Genomic DNA, 19211 nt, shown 5'->3' on the forward strand with positions numbered 1-19211 from the left:
ATCAGCTATGATTTTCTTTTTCACCTTTCACAACGCTTATCCTCTCTCACGGATTCCTTACGTTCGGTGAATATCGTATGCCACTTAAAAACATGCTAGGTGAGCCAAAACAGTCTAAAGCATACTATACGTTTCTGTGGCATTTTTGCATATCGTTCTTCTTAAGTGTCCTCAAATCGGAATTGCATTTTGAAATTCGAGAACTGAGACGATCAGATTTAAGTATAGTGTATTCTAGTTATACTGCTAAAGCTGTTCATCTAAATCTGAAACCAGAAAATGTGGTTACTCATCTCATGGATTTATCGCATTAAGATATTGGATTTTCAATTGTCTTCGACGTTTAAATGCGGTAGAAAAGAAGTCTGGAGACTTATTGATGGCAACTCGCAACTTAACTGATTAATGTTCTAATTTATAACTAAGTAATCTACTTTTTCGGGAAAGGAAAGGAAGCCGTATTTACGTTGCGTAGGCGTAATGAAAGACACTAAAAGTAACTTAATTACATAAATATTATCAGGGAATCAGTTCGGCTATTTGATCCTCATGCAATTCCAGCAGCGTAAGATCTTCCTGCTGGTATACACACACACCCCCGCACACATACACGCGCGCACACACACACACACGTGCGAACGTTTATGTGTATGTGTGTGTGCGTGTGTGTATGTGTGTGTGCACTAGCAGAATGATCTAGCTGTACTGGAATTGCAATCAACGAATATTTCTAGTCCTACAATATATTGTTTTCTAATTAATAAAATTACCCGTTTTTCAATCAAATTGATCGTTTTCTTCTTTAGAAAAACGTCACAGAACGCTAATTCTAGATTATTCAGCAATAGCTTATATTCTTTCTTGTATTATGATGTTTAGTTCATGAAATTATTTCTACGTAATTACTCGAATTAATTTATTTTAAAATCCAAAATATCATATGGTTCAATTGTGCTCTTATCTAAAAATACACATTCACATCAAAAGCGCTCCTGTCGTATCAAAAAAAAAAACTACTGTTTATTTTATATGCCGGCCTTTATGTATGTGCAGTAATATAACCCCTCAAACGCATTTGAAATTTGAAATTCATAAAAATCAGATTGATCTTCATTTTTCTTATAATTTTTTATCCATTTCTGATACTTATCGAAACGAAATTTCAACACTCAAACTAGTCTAGACTTACTTCTAAACAAATCAATTACATTTCTGTGAACTTTAATAAAAATGAAACAGGCTGTAGCGGGGTCTATCGGTTAAGAACTACCACGTACACAGAATATATGTATCGTATGAAAATGTAGCGGCGATTATTGTATTAAAAACCGTACAGCAGCTGAAACCAGTAAAGTACAATCCTGGGCCCAACTCTCTTCCTGATCAACATCAATGACCTCCCTAAACACATACTTAAATCATTCGTTGACATCTATGCTGATGACACGACCATCTACGGCAACACATCAAAGGCTGTAAATGACGAAGTTCTCTCGGATTCTCTCTCCTCTGATCTCGAGCGCGTGGTTCAGTGGGGGAAGATGTGGCTAGTTACCTTTAATGCATCTAAAACCAAACTCCTATCCTTACATCATCAACGCTCTGATCCCCAGCTGGTATCAATTGTGATGGATGGCTCTCGTCTGGGAGAGGTCCCGTGTTTTGACCAGCTTCTGGGTTTGACGTTTACTCCTGATCGTAAATGGACACGTACATCAAGTCTGTTGCCAAGGTCGCAAGACAGATTGTGGGATCCTTCTACCGCTCCAGAAGATATCTCACTACTGGTGTAATTCTCTATCTATATAAAAGCCAAGTACGGCCAAGGATGGAATACTGTTGCCATATATAGGCAGGAGCTGCCAAAAACAGCCTATCATGCCTTGACAGAGTACAAACAAACTTCGTGGTTTAGTGGAGGATGCCCTTTTTCTCTACCCTGCAACACCTCTCCCACAGAAGAGACGTTGCGAGCCTATCCTTGTTTTATCGTTATTTTCATGGCTAGTGCTCGTCTGAACTCCAATCCCTGGTCCCCCCTCGCCAATCTTTCACGAAAAACACCCGTCTAGCTGAATCCACTGTCAAAAATTGCCCCCACTCTATATCTGTGCCTAAATCGAAACGCGGATTTCATGAGCAAAGCTTCTTTCTTAGAACTGCACGCCTGTGGAAGTCTGTTCCGTCTGCCTGCTTCCCTCCGGACTACAACTTGGATGTCTTCAAGTCTAATGTTTACAAATTCCTAATGAACCGCCCCCCTAATTAAACACTTCATAAAATCTCCTCACTAACGTGATGTACTTGCAATAACCCTTATCCCTGAGTGGCTTCCGGGCCTTGATAAGTGGTGATCACTGTGTAAAAAAAAAAAAAATATCTGTTTTTCTATTTGAAAGTGTAAGTTACGATAGCCAATGTGTGTATTGGAGCAAAAAATTAGTGCACGGATCACATTATTTTTTTAGTTGTCTGCTTACTCGTAAATACATTTACTAAGTACATCTAAATATACATTTCTAACTGTTGACTTCAATTGTGTCATTTTAAACGGACTATTGAATTACGGCATGTCATATTTAGTTCGCAATACGTGTTTAGAACGGTTAGAGAAATACGCTCATTTAAAAGACAATCAAGTCATATTCATATTGGTTAATATTCTTATCTATATTTGTTTATATTTATATTCATATTTTTATAATAATATTCGATTTGTTTATATTCATATTCATATTATTCAGTCTAGTAAAACAGAAAACAGTCCATTTTTATAACATATAGAAACACATAACATAGTGTTTAGTAAAATGGAAAGCAGTTCATTTTAATAACATAGAGAAACACATAACATAGTGTTTAGTAAAATAGAAAGCACTTCATTATAATAACATAGAGAAATACATAACATAGAGTTTAGTAAAATAGAAAGCAGTTCATTATAATAACATAGAGAAACACATAACATAGTGTTTAGTAAAATAGAAAGCAGTTCATTATAATAACATAGAGAAACACATAACATAGTGTTTAGTAAAATAGAAAGCATTTCATTTTAATAGCATAGAGAAACACATCTCAATTGTATTAGTTAATTATGGAATTTTCATAATAATTGTATCTCATTTGATAAATTATTATGATTCCGTTAAAGCGATCGAATATATAGCTTATCTCATAATGATTTCTCATAATTTAAAATTGGTTGTTGATATTCTTAAATGTGTTTCGATTTTTATAATTAATAAATAATACATAAAAATACGTTATAATCATTGATTCTGTATCAAACGTCTACCATATTAGTATGTTCGTTCAACATAAACGTAAAACAAATGTTGATAGATAGTTTCTGTCAGATCCGAAAAAAAATCCAAAGTATATGTGGTATTGTTGTGACGATTAATTCCTTAATGTGAATTTAATTTTGGAACATAGCATGGTAAAGGTCGATATAAAATCTTGGCCAAATCGGTCGCGTACTTTACAAGACATAAATGAACAAACAGAATAAAAGAAATATGACATAGCTTAACAAATTGTTCTACCAGACTACTTGTTCACACTAGCGTTTATCATGTACAAAAATGGCATAATTTAGTCAAAATGATCTTTTCTCAACACTTCTTATTGTGAACAGTAATGATTAGTAAAAGGGAATTTATTTACCAGATTTGAGGTCAGTCTTTAGTGAGGTGTATTCCTATCTTGCTTTTGTTATTGATGTAAACCTGAAATAGATGAAAAAATGGTGGGTCATTCTCTGGTATGGATAGCAATAACTTTATATCTTAATTTTCAATAGTATACAATTGTAAATGTCCGTACCAAAAGAATCGGAGAACATATTGGAGGTATTTCGTATATTATTATGTTACTTATCGCTACTTTCCGCATTCTAAAAGCGATTTTCACTACATTTCGTTAACCTTCCCGGTAGTAAAATCGGATTAAATATATTTTAATTCCTGAAGATTTTGTTTTAATTATTAGAGATTCAATTCTCTATTGAACATTATATTATACTAATATATAGCAGTGATTTCAAAAGTAAAAAAAATGGCTTGAGTGCCAAGAGTTCGAATCGAAACCAAAACGTTTTGGCGCACGAGCTGCGTTCTCTACTGTTTGAATTAACTCGGTAGATAGAAAAGAGAGTTTTAATTTGAACAATTTTAGTTACGATTAGTTTTACGCATGCGCAATAGAAATATACATATGTCAACAAGTTGAACTGAACATTTTACATTTCAACTTACTGACTTTCGTACGCGTTATTCATCATTCCCGTAAAAAAGTAGCAAGTACAAATGGGACTGAAACATTCTGTAAAGGTTGCCATAGAGATTCTAACATAAAAGCAAATATATATTCGACAATCTTCAATATATGATTAAGTTCGGTTAGGATTTTTAAATAATCAGTTGTATATTAGCAAACAATCTTCACTAAAAATTCACCTTTTTACGGTGATAATTCAAGATAAATGTATAGAATACAATAGAATTCCCTATTTATCGTATACTTGTTACATTCAAACAAACACTGGCTTACAAATTTCGGTAGATATATAGCACAATTACTAATGTAATTTTTATAAGATATCGGTTCAGTGTGTTCCTTTGCAAAGATTATTTTCTCGGCTCCGACATTCTCCGAAAGTAATTATCAACATAGGATATCGGAGCTATGTTCAGTTTTATCTGAACCATACAACTTGTGTTATTATTTGCGTTAGACGGTTTAACATCCCGCTAAAATATAATAAAATTCGTAGTTATAGAAAAAACCCTTGCAGTATTTATAAATATATATATATATATATATATATATATATATATATATATATATATATATATATATATATGCAAGCAAGCCGCTGTTAGATAATTTACATTGTTAAAAGTAAATTAATTACTATCGATGTATGTATCTATCCGTTTGTCTATATATTTAATGATATTCATAAAATAGCTTATATTGGGAGTCATTTATTGTTTATAGAATAAAGTGTACAATAGGTTTTAAATGAAGACGTTTGCATTAATTACCTGGGTTAAATAAACAAAATAACCTTGCGCAGGCAGACGTGGAATAGTAACACATTAGTGGTACGTGTGCTTTTTGAATGATGAGTTTAGTCAGTTGGGAAGAGTCGGAAATTAATCACCGAAGAGAACAAACGTACTTCAAGCCAGAAAGCGAGGCCGTGAAGAACAAACATGTAGAGACGAAATGCAGACTCTGTAAAGACCTTTTGAGATAAATCAAATAAATTTATATTTTAAAAATATAAAGTGTTGTTCTGTGGTTTCACAAAAGAAAGAAAAACAGAGGTCTCAATCGGTTGGTGTTGGTCATGTCGTGTTTCATCACGGAGCTCAGCAGTTAAGATAGAAGCACTCTTGAAACAAGAAAGGTACGAAGCATATATTATTCTTCTAATAAAAACTGATACCTTATGTAAATATGAACCGTAATATATACCCATGTAATAACTCACTCTTATACAACATGACTCAGATTATCTGTCGATATCACATCCCCTGATAAGTTATACGTTTATCTGGTGTCGTTATAAGAACAATATCTCACACCCACTATACAACATACGCCGTTTTGGTGCCGTTATAAGAACAATAAACACCAGTCAATATTTAACATATGACTCTTTTGGTGCCAATCCAACTCTTTATATAACAGAGTAAGGCAGTACCCGGTCTTAAAATGTGCTTAAATATGATATTTTTATTAATGAAGATTTCGTATTTATTATTATATTATATTGGGCAAGGATTAAAAAGTTCACAGAAAATGACTCGGGGGGTCCCCACCGAGAATCGAAACCAACATGTGTAGCCTACGATGTACTTTTTTATTATTTGGCGTTAATGGATACACTATGGAGACATGTTAGCTGGAACGCTAAAAATTAAATTTCGTCATGCATGCATATTCTAAGTGCCGGCGTTTGACATTTACCTCGCAAATTCATTGCTTTTGCACAGATTTTCCCCGGCTAAAACCCAAATGTAACAGTTCCCCACGGTTCGAATACTCTATATCCAAGGTGTCATGTTTGTATAACAAAAACTAACCGAGGAGTGTGTAGGTATTATTTTAAACAAACAAACAAATATATATTTATATATTTATATATTTATAGATATTTATATGTATATATATACATACATATATATACATATATGTGCATATATATAACTACTTAATTTAATCACATAAAATTAATATATGAAAGTATAGATTTATGCGTAGACTTTAAGTATATACTTCAAAAGTGTTCAATACATAAGTAGAGCTAATTAGTAAGTTATAAAATGTATATGGCGACTAAGCTACACTGAATATTCCGCGTTTTATCCACTCTAGGATTCTTCAGGAATATTAATATATGAAAGTATAGATTTATGCGTAGACTTTAAGTATTTACTTCAAAAGTGTTCAATACGTAGGTAGAGCTAATTAGTAAGTTATAAAATGTATATGGCGACTAAGCTACACTGAATATTCCGCGTTTTATCCACTCTAGGATTCTTCAGGCATATGATTTCTATATTTCTTAGTTGCCAAACATTTTGGATCGGAATAAATTGGAATGGAGTAAAAAATCGAGTTGTTTCTGTATTTGTCGCCGCTTAAAGAACGAACTCCGTTGCATTCTTCATCATTGAGGCTTTCTAATTGCAGATACTATTTTCTAAGAAAACATTATTTCGCCAGTCAACCACAATCACCCCCATTAAACGGTTTTTGTTGAATATAGTGTTAATGAAACTTTTTATTGTTTAAAACAAGCGCTTTCCGATATTTTCTTCTGATTGCTTGGCAACTTTTCTTCCCTCCAGCAACAAATCAAACTTTCCTCTATGGACTGAACTCATCTCTTCTTTTTATGAATCATAAAACAACGTGGGTGTTGAAGGAAACAAAGAAAGAAAGTCGAAACATGTGGTATTCACGAACCCATCGCCCAACCCAGTTTCGTAAAGATATTGTACAAAACAGCGTGTTTTCTAATACAGGAGGAAATACGGGAACCTATACAGTAGCGTCCAAAACTAAGGAGCGACTATGTAAAAACCTAATATTTGTTAGAAATAACAACTGTGAAAAGCTGAGATTTTGACAACTGGTGGTCGTTATCATCCAATTATAAAATACTAATATTTGAATCATTTGCGCAGGATAGAAAAAGAATTATAACAATTATTTATTTATTTTCGAAATAGGAACGCCCAAAAGTAAGGGACAAAACTGAGAAAAACGATGTAAATAGTATGCTATATTCATTTTTTTATTTCCTCTAAAGAATAAATTTTACTTAGTCATTTGTAAATGTTGCATAAGCCGGCAGCATGGCCAAACGCCACAAACTTGATTACTCTGTGATACAAGCTATTGTGAAGCTACACAAATAAAATCACACTTTTAGGGAGATTTTAGAGAAAGTAGAACGTTCTAAGAGTGTTGTAGGAAGGGTTATTAAATCCTACAATGATACTGGTAAAATAGTTAGTGCTTTTAAAATCGGCAGCCCCCGCAAAACCTCGGCAAGACAAAATCAAATAATGCAGTGTATGTCATTAAAGGAAGGTTTTTTTAGTTTTGCACAGGAATTGAAATGGTTATGCATACCACCTCGTGTGTTAATGTGTCACTAGAGACTGTTTCTAGACAACTGCAATAAATAGGGCTGTTTAAGCGAACCCCAGGGAAAAACATTTGTTACTTCGAAGGATAAGAAGATGAGATTATAATTGGCAAACCCGTATGTAATTTGGACATATGAAAATTGGACAAAATATTTTTCAGTAATGAAATCAAGTTTTATTTCTTTTGTAATGAGAGAAATAACAATGTAAAGAGACGTATTGGTGAATTATTAAGTGTAATGTGTACTAAGAAAACTGTTAAGTTTAGGGGGCGAAAGCGTCATGGAATTTAGAATGTTTAGTAGCCAAGGTACAACACCTCGTGTCCGGTTACAAACTCGTGTATACGCGCAGATCTATAACAACATTGTTCAAAGTAATGCTGTGCCAATCATAAAGAATTCAGGTTCCGATAAGGCTAACTTTATATAAGATAATGCCCCATGTCACAAGGCAAAGTTATGAGTTATCTTAGCGAGCAAGATTCGAAATTATGCATTGGCCACCGCCAAATCCTGACTTAAATCGAATAGAACATCTTTGGAAGACCTTAAAAGATAAAGTTCTGGAAAGAAACCCCATTAACACGGAGGATTTGTGGGTGAACCTTCAAGAAGAATGGTCTTAAATTAGTATCGATGGCTGTCAAGAAGTGATTCGTTCTTGTACTCGAAGATGTGCAGGTGTGATTGCGAGTAAGGGATCATTTACTAAATATTGATTGTACATATACGTTTATTGTTTTTAGCTGTTTACATTGTTTTTTTTTTCTCAATTTTGTTCCTTACTTTTGGACGTTCCTATTTTGAAAATAAATAAATAATTGTCATATTCTTTTCAATCCTTTGCAAATCATTTACATTTTAGTATGCTGTTATGGATAATAACGACTAACAGTTCTCAAAATTCCAGCTGTTCACACTTGTTATTTTCAGCAAATATTAAGTTTTATAATTTTGACTCTTAGTTTTGGACGCTACTATATATATATATATATATATATATATATATATATATATATATATATATATATATATATATATATATATATTCTTTTTATGGAGTCGGTCCCGGAAAATTCTTAAGCAGTTTAAGATATAAAAATCATTTTATTAGATAGATTTCGTTGCGGCTTAGCGAGATAAATGGTCGTTCTACTAAATTCACAATGATTTAAATTTGTAATTATAAAAAAAAACAACATCATTTTATTTTCAGTTGCGTGAACTTATGTTATCGAACTGGCGGTTGTTTGTAACTATTTTGTGTTAACAATTTGATAAACATAAGCTATTGAAAAAATTAAATTAAACTTGGAAATACTATTTAAAAATATCAGTGTACATAAACACCACTTTATTTTACATATTACTTTTGTCAAAGGACCGTTTGAATAAATTCACGATGCTTATTTCTCCAATTCTAAAGAATTTCACAAATGCGAAAGAATTTGTGTGTACTTTAAGAAAGGATTATTCTGTCAGTTAGGTTTTATTTTTTTCCTATTTAAGATAGATGCAATAAATAATGATATAATAATAAAAGATAGTTGTAATGATAGTAATATAAGAATAACAATTACAAAACATAATGATGCAATAACAATGGAAACCAGAAATATAAATCATTGTGAATTTATTCAAATGGTCCTTTAGAAAAGGAAGATGAAAAATAAGGTGTTGCTTATGCATTTATTTACCGTGCTATTTTTAAATAGTAGTTTAAATTTAATTCAAGTTAAATTCAAGTTAAAATAAAGTTTTACATTTTACATTTATTAAATTTTTATGTGAAAGTACAGAATAGTTAAAAAAAAACAACACCTGCTAATTCGATAATATAGGTGCACGAAACTGATAATACAATAAGAAGCTTTACTGTGTAGGGGTGTAACTTTGACGCTTTTCGGGTTTGTCGGGAGTATTTATGTCAAGCTCGTATAAGGGCTTGTAGTTCGTCGGAGCATCCACAGATGAAATACTTGTAAAACAAGCAGAGGTATGCAAAATTTCCTAGATAGGGACAGAGGATCTATCGGGATCTATCAGCTTGCCTACTCTATTTTGAACCCTATCCAGCTGAGAGACAGACTTGTAGGAAATTCATCAGCCCAAATATGCAAACAATACGCTATACATGGGCGAATTGTGGCCAGAATAATTTCAGGCGAAAGCAAATTTCTTGCACGGTAATGAGAACCCATCTCCTTCGTAGCAGCCTTGGCTATGCTCCCGATATATCTGTTCAAACTCATGTTCATTGTGAACGTTAAGCCGATGAGCTTTAATGAAGTACTATTAGGTAAGGTATATTTCGCCTTATATATTAGCGGTTGTAGAAGTTTTTTTTTTTTATTATTATTAATGGAAACGGGCTTAATCTTGGCAGAATTAAACGTTACTATCCATTTTGACCCCAATCTACTACAAATTTAACTGGGGGTTTCGACATTGCCTTGTATATGGGCTTATTCAGTTCCCCTCGTATAGAGCGTGGTGTCGTCGGAAAGTATGCCCAATATCAGAGAGTATTTTATTAGGGATGTTATTTATGAATATAAAGAATAATGCAGGCCCAAAGAACAACCCCTGAGGTACACCCGCATTTATATATTGTTTTGATGTATGACCATCGAGGACAATGTAGAGTCTTCTCTCATTGAATAATGACTTTAATTATCTTTAGTATTCATCCAGAAATATCACAAGATCTTATGGTCATGAGAAGACTATCGTCGTATTACATGTGAAAGGCCTTAGATAAATAAATGATTACTGCTCAGATATCTTCAATAGAACGGGCTAATCTACATCAATAATAATGGTCGGACAGAAGTTTAGCAAGTGTAAAGTGGAGGACTATACTTTATTAACTATGTACTGAAATATGATAGCGAACGGAGAGAGAAGGCCAATGGGGCGATAATTAAATGGGTCAGTTCTTTCGCCAGTATTCTTGTAAACTGGTACCACAGAAGTAAACATACTTTAGAATATTGTACTACTATTACTACACATACTACAACTTCTGCTACAACTACCAAAGAAACGACTACGATAAATAACACTGAAAGCAGAGAATTATCAACTGACACTCACAAAGTAGGAAAGGAAAAAAATAAGCATTAGTGCTAGTTGAGACTACACAAAATGTTCGTGAAACAAATGAAGAGAATAAAAAAAACATCTAGACAACCGGACGATTATTGGAACGGGACGTATTTTTATTAACTTCTTGGTAGGATTATTTCCAGGAAATAGCTAGAAAAATACACAAAACAACCGTTGAAATCTCCAAAAGTATGCCCAAATATATTCCACGGCGAAACAAGGGATATATGCGCGGTGTTCATTAAGCTATTTTGACAAATCGAACGACGTGAACACATAAGCGTCGTTAAATCATCCAGGCACAGTGACACTTTCGTGTTGGCGATTACTATCTTGGACAGGATTTGTAGGGAGTTGAGCAGCAAGAGGCAGTTTACATTACACATGAACTTCTGCATGTCAGTATATTTGGGAAAGCAGGAACCCAGTAAGGAATTCCAAATTCTAGCAGTCGTGGGGAGGAAACTATTACAGTAGAATGCTCTCTTTCATCTAAGAATTATTACTGCGTAGGTATGGGATTTTGCTGCTTGTCGAGTTTGTCGGAGGTATTTACAAGAGGGCATGCGATTGTTGTTGGTCGGAGAACCTATCATTTAAATACTTGTAAAACAGGCAGAGGGATGCAACATTCCATCAATGGGGCAGCGGATGAAGCCTAGCTAATAGTGCGGGCTCTATTAGGTCAACGACTCTCTTTTGGACTCTGTTTAAGCAGGAATGACTAGTAGCAGATGCAGCAGCCAAATGTAGCAAAAACACTTCATCATTGGGCGAATGGTGGCCTTGATGAGGTATCAATATACTTAGTGTGGTAGAGAGAACCAACCTTGCTTGCAGTAGTGTTTGCAATGGTTATAATATATCTATTCTAACTAATGTCCCCATGAATGGTAAGCCTAGGAGTTTGAAAGAAGTACTGTTAGGTAATTTTTATGGCTCGCAAGTAGCCACAAAGAAGTACAGAAGAATGGAGAACTGTTTAAACATGCATTACACGAAAAACGAAAAGGTTACAAGGGAAAGGTTAGAAAGGAACACTGTAGGTAATTCATCGAACATGCATTCGACCGTCATGTGTAAAGTTTATATGGACGATGGATTAGTTCATTTGGAGGGTGGTTCTCTACAACAGTAATGTATAAGCCATAGCTATTAGTGGCTGAACACATCTCTTGTAATTATTAAAGTAAACAAGCTTAGTCTTGGCAGCATTGAATTTGACCATCCATTTTGTCCTCATTCCATGACAGACTGGAGGTCTTCTCCTAGTGTTTTATGTCATTGCCTTGAATATATGTTCATTCATTCCGCTTCATGTCTGTTATAAAGCGCAGTGTTGACAGCACCAATCTAATAGAGAATTTTATCAGGAAGGTAATTTATGAATATCAGGAATAATAAGGTCTGAAGTACACCGGCATTTATATCCTGTTGTTTTGACATACAACAATCGAGGACAACGTGGATTCTGTTCGAATTTAAGAACAATTTAATTATATTAATATACCAAGGATCTGGTTTTCATGAGAAGACCATCGTACCGTAGCTTGTCAAAAGCTTTAGCTATATCTAGTTTCTTCTACGTTTGCCAGTGCATAATATACACATTAAGCGATTACAGTTAGGATAGAAATATATTAAGTAAACAAAGTTATCAAGTAAAAGTATCTTTTCTCAGACGTTGTGATGTAAATCTGAACAACGGATAAAAATATACAGATAAAGCAGTAGACCATAAACACGAATGAATGTTGGTAATACTAAAAATTAAGGATCGCTATCTTTCTTCTAATCATATGCATTATAATTATTTTTCGTCATTCATCTGACGAGATTTTCATCTCATTAACATGTGTTCCCTAGCTGGCTTGACACACATCGACTTCTTATAAAAATAGTAATTGCTTTATCGATTAAATTCTATGGTTGAAATTACTTTATGGACTGTCCATAGCTTATGCAGAAATTCGGCATTTTAATTAAATAAAATACGAAAAGTTACACGTTTTGTTTAGATATATGTTACTGTGATGACCGTGTAATTTTTTTCACCAAATGAGTAGATATTCATTGCTTAATAGAAACCGTCTATTAGTTTTTCTTTTTTTTTATCTCAAACATAACATTGGTAATCTGTTTCAAATTTTATTTTGAAAACTCACATTTAAAAATGAATATATATTCGGATTGTATGCTATAATTTGTGTGAAACAAGGTGCATCACCATTTAGGCATAAGATGCTGTAATAAATTCTCGCTATTTAATCTTTATCTCCCAATATGATTATGTAAAGAAATATATTAAGAAAACGAAATACTTGCTGAACTATCACGGCGTTCATTATGTGCTGACGTAATTGCAACGCCAAGATTAATTTAATGAAAATTATGATTTAACAAAATGTCAAAAATACTAATGTTTTCAATAAAACAATATTTATACAACTTTTTCACAATTAATGTTTTCCAAATCTGTGAAGAAAACGAATAAATATTTGTCATGAATATGACGGTTGCCAGGAAATACACCATTCCTCATCGATTATGTTAATACGTGACTGCCGTAATAATTTCAACGTTCATCGATAAAAAATAAAAATAAACGTATGAACAATAAAATATAAAATAATTGATCAAATTGTAATGCTGGCTGATAATAATTCAGTTTGAGGATTCCACAGGAAAGTCAATTATTTTGAAGTAAATACTATCCTCAGCGCAGCACGTATATCCGCCATAAGGATTTAATTAGCATGGCATATGAATATGATGTGTATAATCGGTGTTGCCAATTAAGCAGTTTAGTCATTGAATGTGGAGATTTTGTTTGCAGCAGGTGGTACAATTTTTATCTAGCAGCTATATTATCGAACGTCTTGAGATATTTAGCACTAAGAAACCCGTAATTAAAGATTTAAAAAATTAAACAAACGTGCTTCAAAATGTTTTAAAAGAAACTAAACTGATTCACGTAAGTAGAAAAGTAGCATTTCTTGCCTTTTGCTACAATTATTTATTGACTACTTGTTTTCTTTTCAGAAATTTTATTCAGTTAACTATTCACGCTATGACATCCATTTTCCAAGTACGTTTTATTGGAGTTATCTCAGTGTTTATAGATAAAAATACGATCTTAACACTCCTTTTAATTCAAACGTATGTATTCACTTGTCAACAGTGTAAAATGTTAATTATCATCGAAAAGTATTAAAACAAAAACCAACAGCAATAAAATTATCCCAAATGAATTAGAAATTAATTACCTATCGAACTGTATATTATTAACATGCTAAAACAATTTTTTTTTCTCATTTCAAAATATGTTGTTCAAAGTTTTTTTAGACACGGAATTAGACAGAAATTAAATAACAGCGAATCACTTAACGGGTAGGGACACATGATTTCGAAAAGTTGTAAACAAAGACTTGTTCTACAACTAAAGTAAAATTCGAGTTGCATTCCCAAATATAGAGTTTGTAGTAGTCATAGATTTTTATAGAGTTATTCAAGAAGTTATTTGTTTTAAACGCAGCTACAAAAATTAAATAAGAACGTAAACAGAATTTCAGCACGTATAAAAGATACTTGAATTTTACTGTTTAGTATAATGTATTTGTTGATTTTCTTGATTGTTTGCAATTTCTCGACTATTAACTATTCTACACTTTAATAAACACTCGATATTGATAATTTTCCTTACTGTTATTGATTTCTTCAACGTTCCAATTATCAGCGGGGACCAACATTTTTAAGGAAGCAGTATCTGTTAACACCTCAGCAAAGTTGATTTCGTTTATTTTTGAGCACACATTAAAATAGAAAAAACGTTTTCGACGCGTGGAAAAATTATTTGCCTTCTAATGATGAAAAAGTTTGACACAACGTCAGTGTTTAATGTAGTGATAGCCCACTACCTCTTAGCGGGTATTCAGGATTCGGGTAATTTTTTTTAAATCACAAATCTGAAAGGATTACTCCATTATTGACCAAGGACCGAGAAGATAAAGCATAGTATCAAAACTAAAACAATAATTTAACCTGAGTTTGGTTTAAATAAGCAAAAAAAAAGAAAAAAAAGGCAATGCTCATAAACCGAAAAAAAAAATTGGAATCTATTTTAATCGGATTTTTTTTTTCACCATGAAAATTTTCAAAAATATACTCGATCGTGAATAGTTATGATCGGGAAAATACTGCTCAATTAAATGTAAGTTAGACCATTGTTTCCAAGGCTGTTTAGCGGTGGGTTAGGATTTAAGACTGTTAAGCATTCTTTTGGTATTAAAAATAAATGATACATGTTTTAGTCTTTAAGGTGGTTTCGTGATGTCTTCTGACATTGCGAGTCAGATTCAGGATAAGACAGACAGTAACGATTAGTTATATCTTCCAAAAATATGAAAATGCCTTAGACATTCTCAAATAGTTTGTCGGAATATTACACGTAATCGCCTAAAAAGCGGAGTCTCATTTTAAAAGACGGGTAGCTAAGCGTCTTATCCTACTTTTAAATATAGATACATTTTTTTTAATTGAAACACCACTTAATGTTTCCCTTTGCATATATTCTCAATGATTTCATGCTGTGTTGTTTTTCCCGTTTATAAATTTGTGCTATATTTACTTAACCTCTCTAATCTCCCGTTTAAATGGTTCTAAAATATATAAATTCACGTAAAGATGTGGGTGCTTGTTTTTTGGTGATTTCGTTTTGAAAATTAATTTTGCCAATATACTTTTTATGATACGCCAGTATTGTGATGTATACTTAGTAATATATTTCAGTTTAATATTATTATATTAAACATTTTTTGATTTTTTTATCTTAAATATACTCCCATACCTATGCATCATCAGGGGTCGCTTTTTTCACCGATATAGTTGAAAGTCATACCCACTTTTCGATTGTCTAGCCTTATTTAAACCTACGACACTTACAGTTTGGCGATGGTCGCAAGAGAAAAGACGTCACGTTTTTTCCATATATATGGAGGTGTAAAACAAATGGTAGTAGGCAGGCAGGCTCGAACCCTTGACACGAAGGCGGAAAAGAAAGTGATAGAAAGCCCGATATCTTACTGCTACGCTATGACGCGATAGGAATCGAAAGGCATACACATTTATCGCTATTAATCAAAAAGTTTACTTGCTATGTGAATGAATACACGTAGGCGCAGGAATAAACGTTGACTAACAGCCAGTTCAGCTCTCCGCCGTTTCATTCATTTGTTTTCCCAACGATGTAAGGGAAACCAAACTCCCCCCCCAAAAGGGGGAACTCTCAAATGAATACAATGGTCTGATATGAAGGTATTTCCCCACACTGATCAAAGCAAACCCGTCTGTATTTATTTGCTTCCCCCGAGATCTAATTAGCTACAAGGCCTTTTTTATAAAGGGAGGGGAGACCAGCTGGTAGTGCTACCTCTTGAAACTGATCGCATCAAGAGAAATGGTCTTTTAATGCAGCATCTGACGGAACAGATGCTACACTTTGATTTTTGTTGGAGCAGCTACGAATAAGGCGCAACGCTGTTATTTAATGTAGGGAGAGAAAAGGGGGGCACCCACTTGAGAGGAGACAAAGGGGGGGCTGGTAGTGCTGCCTGTTGGTATATAGGGTTGCCACTTCATTGACCGGAAACGATGGCATCAAGGGCAACGGTCTTTTAGTGCAGCATATGCCAGGACAGATACTACACTTTGATTTATGTTGGAACGGCCACGAAGGGCCTCTGACAGATGTATTTATTTTCTTCTTCACTAAGCAAATTAGCTACAACGCTGTTTTTAATATAGAGAGGGGGGAAAGGGGACTAGCTCCTCCGAGAGGACGAGAGGGTAGGCTGGTAGTTCTGTCTCTTAGTATATAGGCTTGCCCCTCCATGGACCAGAAAAGATTACCTCAAGGGAAACGGTCTTCTAGTTCAGTACCTGCTGAAACAGATACAACACTTTGATCTTTGTTGGAGTAAACACGAAGCTTCGCTGCCATCTCTAATCATTTGCATTTTTTTAATCCGTTATTATCCAGAAAAAAATATATTGCTATATGTCAAATACTAAAATGGGGACGTGGGAAGGAGTTCGCCAGATTTTTTTTCACCAGTTTAACAGATGGTGCATATGTGAATCTTTTACATGGCAAGTATCTTTATGTTAAGCATCAGTAGGTTTAACAGCACTTTTTTTTAATCGAGTCAAGTTATCCTAATGGTTATAACTACCTGCCTTTAGATTTTCGCTTCCATCTCAGCTCGAACCATTTTACTTCATACAGGAAGTGAACTGTTCAGAAGAACCAAATTACACGCATTTTCAGTTTGTGTTTGAATAAATATATAATAATAATTATGCGTGGTCTGCTAGCATATATATATATATATATATATATATATATATATATATATATATATATATATGCTAAAAGACCATAGTCGTATATAGTATATTGTTGTAATACATACATACATATATATATATATATATATATATATATATATATATTAATATATATATATATATAATGCAATCATGAAAGGAAGACGAAAATTCATTATTAGAACGTTAAAATAAAGTTAACGGGATGAAGAGAATAAAAGGGCGAAATGGGGGAGTTAACTGACCGGTTCCCCCCCCTCGCTTTATCAAAGCTGTATCGTGGGATTTGAGTGAAAAAAGGACACAAATGGGAATATACATTATAGACAGATAAAAATAACGTTGCGTTACGTTATGTATGGGGAAAAATTAAGGAAAGCAATTGAAATACAACTTTATATTGCTCGAAGATCCTAGATACTAATTACGCTAAGACTAAGAGGCATTCCTTTTGCTTGCAGAAGGAAGGCTTGTCAAACGAACGTGAAAAGTCTAAAATATCTTTAATTGAAATAATGAGTGAGCACGCCTCAAGATTGTTTAAGAGTTCGTGCTAAATCTGGCAGCACAAGAGGGTTTTTTATAAGGTGGTCAGTAATTGAAATCCGTCTGTATTGGCAATTGCATCTGTTGTTTGGTTTGTCACATTTCTGATTTTGGAAGGTACGTGTTGTTGGACTCTTCCATCCAATCTTAATGTTTTTCGAGCTACATAGTAGGCAATGCAACCACATTCAAAATTGTAAATTACATTATTGTTATGATGGGGGGGTAGAACACCTTTTCGAGAGGATGGCATTAACGTTCTCGTAGAGAACACAACATGTACATTTGAAGCAAAATAACAATTTTGCACTGTTGAGCTAATTTATTTGCAAATGTCTCACTTACTACCCTCAGCCAAGTTAAACGCAGATACACAGGGCATTTATTGGCCGTTTGCATTTTACAGAGAACTTTGCTATTTTCCTCTATATAACTGACCTCATCAGACCCAATTTGTACCCATTTTTGGAGAGACTGTCAGTAATTATTTTTTGTTTATTCCGGATATTCCGCATTTCATCCAGGCTAAGATTCCTCAGGATTATAGGAAGGGTTGTGGTTTCCTGGCGTTTTTATATGCGCACATTCTATTGAGTTTTTAGTTAGCCAATTAGCTTCCTAGTTTCCACCGGACTCTTCCAAATTACCCAATGGGAAGGCACTTACAGGACAAAATCCCAGTGAACGTTTGGTTGAACCCTTACTTTCTGCGTGCCTTTTAGCATGGAAGGTATATATCTAGTCATCTGACCTATATAATACATATGTGTAGTTAAATTTTTTTATAATATATTAATATATATATATATATATATATATATATATATATATATATATATATATATATATATATATGCCTGTCTTTAAAAAAATATCTTTATTATATTTTCGCTCCAAACAAGGAACATTGCCATTTTGATGTAGGGGGATACTATCAGCGGCATAAGCTACAGGGGTACTATGTACGGAGTTGGGCAGCAAGATGCCGGTTAACGTTACATTTGAACTTTTACATGTCAGTATATTTAAGGAAGTAGAGACTCAGAAGGGTATTCCAAGGTCTAGCTCTTCTGAGGGGAAAACTACTGAAGTAGAAGGCTCTTTTACATCTAGAGATCGTTACTGTGTAGTGGTGGGATTTAGTTCCTTTAGGGTTTGTCGGGATTAGATGTGCTTGCAGTTCGTCGGTGCATTAACCGTTAAAGTACTTGTAAAACATGCAGAGGGATGCAACATTTCGTCGATGAGACAGAGGCTGAAGCTTAGATGAGAGTTAAGGACCTATGGGGTAGCAGTATCAGAATTTTTTGTGAAAATAGCGAATAATTCCACCCCATCTTTCCAAGCTTATAACTCCTCGAAAAATGCAATTCAAGCCCAAATTTTTTTTTTCAATTAAAGGAGCAAGGACCAAGATTTCATTAAAAAAAAAAAAAAAAAAAAAAAAAACGTGTTTTTTTTTTAAAAAGGTTTTAAACTTCGGACTTTACAGGTAAAA

General features: G+C 33.6%; 1 protein-coding gene across 1 annotated transcript in view; it reads right to left on the minus strand.

The window, feature by feature from the left end:
- LOC145266278 (uncharacterized) overlaps positions 1–19211 on the minus strand; it is a 949382-nt gene that overhangs the window by 642797 nt on the left and 287374 nt on the right. Inside the window, exon 2 of the mRNA XM_080121826.1 lies at positions 3670–3731. The gene's annotated coding sequence lies outside the window, so the exon portion shown is untranslated. The remainder of the gene's footprint in view (positions 1–3669; positions 3732–19211) is intronic.

Source organism: Euprymna scolopes, chromosome 4 (assembly GCF_053919585.1).
Source record: "Euprymna scolopes isolate OS-2025 chromosome 4, ASM5391958v1, whole genome shotgun sequence".
Taxonomy (NCBI): Eukaryota; Metazoa; Mollusca; class Cephalopoda; order Sepiida; family Sepiolidae; genus Euprymna; species Euprymna scolopes.